Source organism: Malaclemys terrapin, chromosome 8, assembly GCF_027887155.1.
Source record: "Malaclemys terrapin pileata isolate rMalTer1 chromosome 8, rMalTer1.hap1, whole genome shotgun sequence".
In the NCBI taxonomy this organism is placed as follows: Eukaryota; Metazoa; Chordata; order Testudines; family Emydidae; genus Malaclemys; species Malaclemys terrapin.
The window spans coordinates 70842238-70851862 of record NC_071512.1 but is presented as its reverse complement, the minus strand read 5'-3'; positions in this window follow the sequence as shown (position 1 = coordinate 70851862).

The window sequence follows — 9625 nt, the reverse complement described above, 5'->3', positions numbered from 1 at the left end:
AAGACAATATTGGCTGGTCCACCAGTACCACTTCCTGTCATACCTAGATATTCTTTGAAAGGGACTGAATTCCTTAATGAGTTGGGCCTGGCATCCTTAGTCTGTCTAACTGACAGGATCACAGTACAAAGCAGGATGCAGTCAGGCTACTGAACAGACGAAGTATAAAGCACCAAGCACACAGTTTACAATGTTTTAAAATTTCTCTGCTGTATTCCCTGACGCACACATTGCTCCTACGTGTTCTGCCAAACAACCATCATTTCAGATTCCCAGGGAATCAATAGGATGGAAGCAAGATGGTGATACATAAGAAACAAATAAAACATATCCCCATTGATCCCCTTTTCAAGTCTAAAGAATCAAGACAGGGCCCATTGCTCAGCAAATGGTTTGAATTTGAAAACAATGTTTTAAAAAAAAACATTTTTCACATGTCTTTGATTTATTGGGGTGTTCAAAAACAAACAAACCTACCTCTTAAAACAAAATACATATTAAATAGGTTTTTAAACTAAACTGAATTTTTAAATCGATAGCTCAAATAGACCAGTAGAAGGCAGCATTAAGAGACTTACAATTACTAGCAATAGTTTCAAGAAGCAGCCTTGGCAGGCATCAGAGGAATGGATTCTATCTATTGCTCCTTTATAGACAGAAAGGTCTGCCTTTCAATGACTGACTTAGTCATATGATATTGCTATCAGTTCTACTTCAGATTGCAGAATGCTGAGATGGTTGTAATGCAGCAGGAAAACTACTGAAAATGCCATCAACCAGTCAAAAATGTATGTCTTCAGATCTCCTTTGTATTTATTTTAGTGAAATAGTATTATAATGAATTTGCTCATTTCTTGTATTTATAGGAAAAGACCTACACAGGGCTATGGTTCCTACAAGAGCTTTATTTAGAAATACCTTTATTTAAGGAGACAGGTAATAGTCAGTTGAGAGCAATGCTAAGGAGAACTAACAGATTGCCTGGGATTTAAATTACTTCCCTCTGAGGAAACCAATGCTCTTTTGAGATGCTCATCAGACATAATAGTCCTGGTTCTAATCTCACATTTGAATTCAACAGAGTTAGTCCTCGTCTGTACAGTTGAGTTACACCTGTATAAAACTTGTGGGAGATGGATTTTGAAAATAAAGTAGTATCAACTGGTGTCCACTGTGCCAAATGGATCAAACGAAAACAGGACTACAGGATATATCCTGAAATAAAACAGGGGTGGCCAACCTGAGCCTGAGAAGGAGCCAGAATTTAACAATGTACATTGCCAAAGAGCCACAGTAATACATCAGCAGCCCCCATCAGCTCCTGCTCCCAGCGCCTCCCATACACCGGCAGCCCTACCGGTCAGCGCCTTCCCCTCCCTTCCCGCACCTCCTGATCAGCTGTTTCGTGGCATGCAGGAGGCTCTGGGGAGGAGGGGGGAGAAGTGAGGGCACTGCAGGCTCAGGGGAGGGGGCGGGAAGGGGTGGATTGGTGGCAGGGCCTGTGGCAGAGCCAGGGGTTGAGCAGTGAGCATCCCTGGTGCATTAAAAAGTTGGCGCCTGTAGCTCCAACCCCGGAGTCGGTGCCTATACAAGGAGCCGAATATTAACCTCTGAAGAGCCGCATGTGGCTCCAGAGCCATAGGTTGGCCACCCCGATATAAAAGCTCTGAAGAAGGTACAGTTTTATGCCATATTCTAGTTCATTAAACCACACCTGCATCAGTCAATCATAAAAGAAGCATAACACATCATACTGATTCGTCTTTACAAACTGAGAAAGGCTCTATAATTGCATCCCTAATCACTTTTCTTCTTCGATTCCATTCTAGGTGTGTGCGTGCCCATGTGCACAGTTGTCAGAGACTTTTGCCTTAGCGGTATCGGTAAGGTCAGCTGTGGCACCCCCTTGAGTGCCACACTCGTGTCAGTATATTAGGCACTGCCGACCCTATACCCTCTCAGTTTCTTCTTACCATTGGTGACGATTGGTTGAAGTGCCTAGTCTTGCAGATCACAAGAGCATTAGCACTTCTTTACAACCTTTATCTTCTTTGTGCACAGATTGTAGGTACTTAGTTAGCCATTAAGTTAAGTGTTAGGTTAGTTAGTAGTTAGAGTCTGGGACTTCGTCCCGGAGTGAAGCATGCCCTGCTGTCCAGGCTTCAAACCATGTTCGTCATGCAGCAGGCCAATGCCTATCAGTGACCTCCACAACAGCTGCTTGAAGTGTTTGGGGGAGTCCCATAGAAAGGACAAGTGTCAAATCTGTAATAACTTTCGACCTAGAACCCAAAAGGAGCGGGATATCCGCTAGAGGGCCCTCCTAATGGAGGTTGCGCTTTGTCCTGCATTGGAGCTCTCCCACTCGGACCCCAGGCCGAGCACTTCAGCTTTGGTGTGGAGTGCACCGCTAACACTGGGCTCCACCCAGCACCGTTCCCCCTCATTGGTGCCTAAGAAGTGGCAAAAGAAGACGATTCCCTCCCCCCACCACACACACACGGCACCGGAAGGGAAAGGGGTCTGAGCCAAAAGACTGATGTCAGGCCATGTGTCTGCCCTGGGGCTTCATAGGGGTACTGCAGAGGTCAGACTCTCCCCCCTCCCCCAAGTCTGACCAGGGATCCGACTCCGGAGAGTGGCAGGGGACCCAGGTCTCTCCCAGGGCCTTTGTTGCCCGAAGCGGGCCCGGTGGCTAAAGAAAACAAGTAGGACGACCGGCACTGCAGGCGCTGCACCAGGAGGCAGATTTGGCTAAGACCCCAATATCTAAGGGCAACCCGAGCATAGGACAGCCTCTTAGGGCAGTGGAGCATCCTCGGTCATCAGACCGCAGCCACAGATCTCCATCTCCGTGGCCTTGGACCCTGGCACTGTACCCTAGGTCTCCAGCTAGAAGGCCCAGATCCTCGATGCACTCTCCATGTACAAGACATGGGACAGTGGAGTTGAGGCATCAGTTCCCATACCACCGGTACCAGGGAGCTTCCCATCACAGATCACCACAGCCCAGGTGGCTTTTGCCTAGACGGTCTCCCAGATATCTGTCCCCACCCAGGAAGAGCTGCTCCTTGTCACAGCACCAATCCCCTTCACCCCGATACCGTTCACTGGGCAAGTGTCATTCCTCGCCCTCCCTCACTGGTCACTGACCAAAGTCAGTCCGCAGACTCGGGTCTCGACGGCTCCTCCCTGGTCACCGGAAGGACAGCAGTCCGAATTGGAATGGGAGTTCAGCACCTCACCAAGAAGGGTCGATTCGCTGCTGACTCGTGAGACAGGCATGGCACCTGCAGCAACCACATGGCAGCAGGGACAGTGGCCCACTCAGTGGCCATATTGGAACCCATGGGGCACTGCTGGACCTCTCGGTGGCCGCTCCATTACAGCTGCCGCTCTGACCGGATCTGCTGTCAAAAAACCACGGCAGTCTTCTGCATCTGAACCTGGAGGCACTGCAACTGAAGGTTTGGCTGCTGCATGGTTGAATGTTTAGGAGTGGCCGTGCTCAGCCGAAGTCCAACAGGTCCTGTTGGGCAATAGAAAGCCCTCCACCAAAGCAACCTACCTTTCCAAATGGAAGCAGTTCGACTGCTGGACGTCGGATAAAGGCATTCAGTCTGAGCAAGCATCACTGCAGTTAATCCTGGACTACCTTCTGCATCTCAAGCTCCCAAGGCCTGTCCCTTCATCTATCAAGGTCCATTTGGCAGCTATCTTGGCCTTCCATCCACTACTCGAGGGTAGGTCAGTTTTTGCCAAGGACATGATGGTCAGGTTCCTCAAGGGCCTCAAGTGCCTTTACCAGCACATCAAGGACCCCATTCCTCCGTGGGACCTGAATCTGGTGCTGTCATAGCTCCTTAGTCCCCACTTCAAGTCTCTGGCTTCCTGCTCTCTCTTTCACCTGTCCTGGAAGGTCATGTCCTGGTCACCGCGTCTCCGAGATTAGGGCACTCACCTCGGAACCACCGTATATAGTCTTTTACAAAGACAAGGTCCAGCTGAAGTGGCCAAGGACAAGGTGGCTTCTCAGTTTCATACAAGTCAGAACCCTTTTTTACCTGTCTTTTTTCCAAAGCCGCATATGTCAGTTGAGGCGCATAGGCTGTATTTCCTAGACGTCAGGTTGGCACTAGCCTTCTGCATTGAAAGGACCAAGCCATTCTGCAAGTCGATGAGGTTGATAGGATGAAAGGTCTCCCAGCGTCTGCACAAAGAATTCTTCTTGGATCACTGCCGGCATTCGCTACTGCTATGATCAGACGAAGGTGCAACCCACGGTGATTGTAACCGCCCACTCGACCAGGGCACAGGCCTCTTTGGCAGCCTTTCTGGCCCAAGTGCCTATCCAGGACATCAGTAGGGCGGCCACCTGGTCCTCTGTCCATACGTTCATGTCCCACTACACACCCAGCAGGCCCTGGACGATGCTGGTTTCGGTAGAGCAGTACTACAAGCTGCCAAACTGTGAATTCCGAGCCCACCTCGGATACTGCTTGTGAGTCACCTAGAATGGAATCAACATGAGCAAGCACTCAAAGAAAAACAGTTACCTACCTTTTGTAACTGTTCTGCAAGATGTGTTGCTCATGTCAATTCCCTGCCCTCCTACCCCTCTGTCAGAATTGCCAGCAAGAAGGAACTGAAAGGGCGTAGGATCGGCGGCGCCTAATATACTGACGCACGAGCGCGGCACTCAATGGGGTGGCACAGCTGACCTTACGGGTACCACTAAGGCAAAAGTCTCCAACAACTGTGCACGTGGCAAGCACATACCTAGAATGGAATGGACATGAGTAACACATCTTGAAGAACAACAGTTACAAAAGGTAGGTAACCATTTTTCCTTTGTTACTCAAAGTGGTATTCTAGTAAATACTAGAGTCGCTTGTTTTAATCCCAGACAGATGACAATTGCTTTCTTAAATTTGCTCTGAATTGAAGGGAGAGTGTGCCTAGCTAGCACTGTTGAAAGCTTGGAAATTTACCTACTGAATTACAACAGCATTCTACAATTAAATGCAAAAACTAAGTTAAGAAGGAAGTTTGGAATGCCAGTGTTATGTTTCCAGAGCATCTGTAACTCTCTTAGGCCTTGTCTATACTACAGGGGAAATTCGATCTAAGCTATGCAATATGAGTTATCTGAATAGCGTAATTCAAATCGATGTAGCTTAGACCTACTTACTGCGGGGTCCACACTACGCGATGTTGACAGGAGACACTCTCCCATCAACTCCCCGTACGCTTCTCGATCTGGTGGAGTACAGGAGTCGATGGGAGAGTGATCTGCGGTCGATTTAGCAGATCTTCACTAGACCCGCTAAATCAACTGCCAATGCATCGATCGCCACTCGTTGATCCCCAGGTAAGTGTAGACAAGCCCTTAGACTATATAGTATTTTGCTGCCTTCTATTTTTTTTTATTATGGTTTGCATACACACCGTTTCAAAGTAATTACTGTAGGAACCACAACTTTGAATTTGTGCATATCAGATAATAAGAAAATCTCAGCTGAGTGTTTGATCATATTTGAATAAGCAGGTGATATCTTGGGTGTGAGGTACCATGAGCTGCTAACCTAGTTCAGCATCTGTTTCCTCACATGCACTTTTATTTATTTATTTATTTTAAGGCTGTCTGGATTTTCACTAACTCTGTTGGTGTTTTCAGGGAACTGAATGGGAGGCTTGTTCCCCTAACTTGTCGCCTGGGGGAAATTGACTAGCTCTCTCTAGAGTTTTCAGGAAGAAGTCAATGAGATTGTTCAGAGGGTCAACCCCAAGCCTGATGTATGTGCTCCTCTGTGTGGTATTCTGCTCTTTGAATACTGAAAGCACACTGAGGCTCAGATTCTAGGACCCTGTGAGGTGAGGGATTCTAGAGCCGGGCTGCAGCCCAAGCACGAACATTTATGCTACAATTAAACAGCCCTTTTTCCCGAGCCCTGTGAGCTGGCAAAGGCCAGCTTCCAGTGTCTAGTTGCAGTGTGTAGACATACACTCAGGGTGCACTGAAGGATTTCACAATCACCATCATTAATTGATCTGGCTTTACTGCAAGCTAATCTTCCACCTCATCTCAAAGAACTAGAAAACCTCTGCAATGGACCCTCCTTTCAAACATTAACTGAACTGGGTGAAAGTAAGGGCAAAGTTTATGTTCAGCTTGCTATTTCGTGATTATCCATTTTATCTACATGATTACTCACTTTGCAATGGACAAGAACATGTAACTGTTCTCTTGGAGTTAGGACAGAATAACCAATTATAGTCACAGCCAGCACACACAAACATTAAATAGCCAGTCAATGCTTTAACCTCACTCTTGATTGCTAGGATTGCATGTACATGTGCAACTCACAGTTATGATGTGAATGTAATGACAAACTTAACTTTAAAATCCGATTGCATGGTGTAGAATTGCCTGGCTTTTCTAGCAGTGGTGTATAAGACAATGTGTGATTCACGTGTCCAGGAAAGAAAAAGATTCCAAATGCTATAATTCTGCCACCCACATAAGCTGCTTCTGTCCTCTCCAGAGAAAATCAAAGGTTCAGTGACTTGATCACAGATTCTCCCTCTTTGTTACATACATTCTCCTCCAATCAGGGAACAGAAACAATACTATGTGATCAAGCAGACCTAGCATACGATGATGAATCTACAAACTACAGTTCATAAACAATTCCTAGGCTGAAACTTGTTCATAAACTACCCAACAGTTACAGATAGCCTATTTTTCTGCTTACAAACTGATTTTTGTGCTAAATTTGTGTAATGATTCATTCAAAATACCTCAGCTCCCAATTATGATTGTGAATTACAATAACAGCTGATGGCAACAGGATCTGGCAGCAGAAGCTGCGCAATATAAACTGGCACACTTTGCAGTTGAACAAGTTCCAAAGAGTACAACTACATAGAAAGGTTGAGGTAGTACTGCCTCACTTGTATTTTTATTTCAAGCAAAGGGAGGGTTGTTATGTAGAAGTCTTTTTTGTATAGACCCTTTCCCATTCCACTAGTTTGTTTGGTGTCTGTAACACGATGTGGTTTTCAGCAGCATTTTCCAACCCAACGTTGTTTACAAGTGAAGGCTGTGTGACTGGGGGTACAAAAATCCTGAAGACTTAAGTCTTCCCAAAAAACACATGCTGCTCTGAGCTGAGTGTAAAAGGGCCTGTCTTGTTTTTCAACCTTCATTGTAGACCATCTCCACATTGGACCTCCCTTTCAAACATCACCAGAGCTGAACAAAAGTCAAGTCAATGTTTATTTTTATCTTGGTACTTCAGATGTAAAGCTTAGGGCTTGTCTACACTGGCAAGTTTCTGCACAGTAAAGCAGCTTTTTGCACTCAAACTGCAGACGTGTACATGCTGCCAAGCCACTTTGTGCCCAGAAACTCCTCAGTTGTAGCGCTGCAAAAAAAAACACCTTGAGGAGAGTGGTAAGGCTATTTGCACAGAGGCTCCTGTGCTCTATTGCCCGTGTAGACATTTGATTGCTTTCTGTGCTGTAATTGGCCTCCGGAGTTGTCTCATAATTCCTCAAGTGACCACTCTGCTCATTGTTTTGAACTCGGCTGCCCTGGAGACATGCGCCCCTCCCCTTTCAAAGCACCGTTTCTGACAGCCTTTGTGTGCTGTGCTGATCTGCTTCAGGACACAAAGCAAACCATTAATGTGGAATGCTCGTGCTGTTGAACACAGAACCGGGAGGGTGGGGGGCGGGGTGTGTGTGTGTGTGTGTGTGAGAGAGAGAGAGAGAGAGAGACATTGCTGTGCAGAGAGCCCAGGGATGGAGGCAGGGGCTGATGTCAGGGGTCTCCCCCTGCCTCAGGACTGGTTGCTTCCTGCCACTGTCTGAACTTACAAGACAGCATGCTGACACACTTTCGGTTCCCCCCTCCATACACACACACTCCCTGTCAAAAACTCTCCTCAGGGCCACCGGGAGGGGGGGGAGAGGGGCGGCAAGTGGGGCAATTTGCCCCGGGCCCCACAGGGCCCCGCACGAGAATATAGTATTCTATGGTATTGCAACTTTTTTTTATGGAAGGGGCCCCCAAAATTGCTTTGCCCCAGGCCCCCTGAATCCTCTGGGCGGCTCTGACTCTCCTACCCCCCTCCACTTCAGTTGAAAAGCAGCTGGCAATGTAGTAGGATGCCCATGGAAGATGGGATTGAGAAAGCTGCATCATGTGACGCTGTGCCTGCCCCATGAGGCACTGTAAACCCTTCCCAAAGCACCCTGTGGCCAGTTGCACGGGGGGATAGCTACCACAATGCACTGCTGTCTTTGCCGTTGCAAGAGCTGCTAATGTGGATGTGCTCCAGCGTCACAAGGAGCAGTGTGGACACACAACAGCGGTTTAATTCCAGCGGTTTAATAAAAGTGGTATAACTTGTGGTGCAGAAACTTGACGGTGTAGACAGAGGGGGGAGGGATAGCTCAGTGGTTTGAGCATTAGCCTGCTAAACCCAGGGTTGTGAACTCAATCCTTGAGGGGGCAACTTAGGGATCTGGGGAAAAATCAGTACTTGGTCCTGCTAGTGAAGGCAGGGGCTGGACTCAATGACTTTTCAGGGTCCCTTCCAGTTCTATGAGATAGGTATATCTTCATATATTACTCTTAGTTCCTTCCTCTAGCCCAGTACTCAGTCCTGATGGTCTATGTTGACTTCCTTCATAAAGAACAGCTATTCAGCTTCTTTTCTCCTAATTTTTAGGTTTTGAATCCAAGAAAAGCTATTCAATTCCCTGGTTATAACAGGTATTTATCATCTTATATGAAATGTGTACAAGTTAACCTAATTCAACTGTCCTACTGTCACTGCTACAAAATGAGAGGCTAAAAGCTGGGGTTCGGGCAACCTCCAATCTGTTGGGTTCTACATCCTTGTTGTGTTTGGAGAAGAGAGCACAGGTTGTTTCCACAAAGGCATTTCAAGAGATCCCAGAATTTTGACAAACCCACATTTTAGGGAACATGTTTAGGGGACTCATTATTTTAAACAAGGTCTGGAAACTGAGGACTAAAAGCTGGTTGGCCTTGGCTTGGCTGCACAAAATAATAAGGAGCTTTACAAAGTGTGGAGCTGGGCTACATTCAGGGCTAAGTAAAATGCTGTTACTGCACCCAAGACAGCGTAGCACTCTAAAGGTGTGGGAGAGTAGGTAGCCATGGCTCTGGCCTCACTATGTGCCAGCCAGGAGAGCTGGTTAGGCCACACAGTGGTGGGGACTATGCTGAACCTGATAATGGGTGAAGCACTTCCTGCTAGCTCTCCTTTTGTACTAGGGAGCTAAGAGAGGCAAAACAGCACAGCTCCACACCACTCCCAGCCCAGGACTGTGCATGAATGACATAGTCTACCCTGAGAAACAGGTATTAATACATCATTTTGCGCTATCAAGCTGCAGTACAGATGGATGTCAAATGTTTAGTATTTCTACTACAGCTCTGAGAGACCCTCGGAGATTAGGATTTAGTTGCATTATCTGATGCTGTGTTCGAGTCTGGTTGTGACAATAAGTATTTGTTCACACACACACACACACACACTACAGTCCTTTGAAATATTGAATCTGTTGACAGCATTAAGACACAAAACAA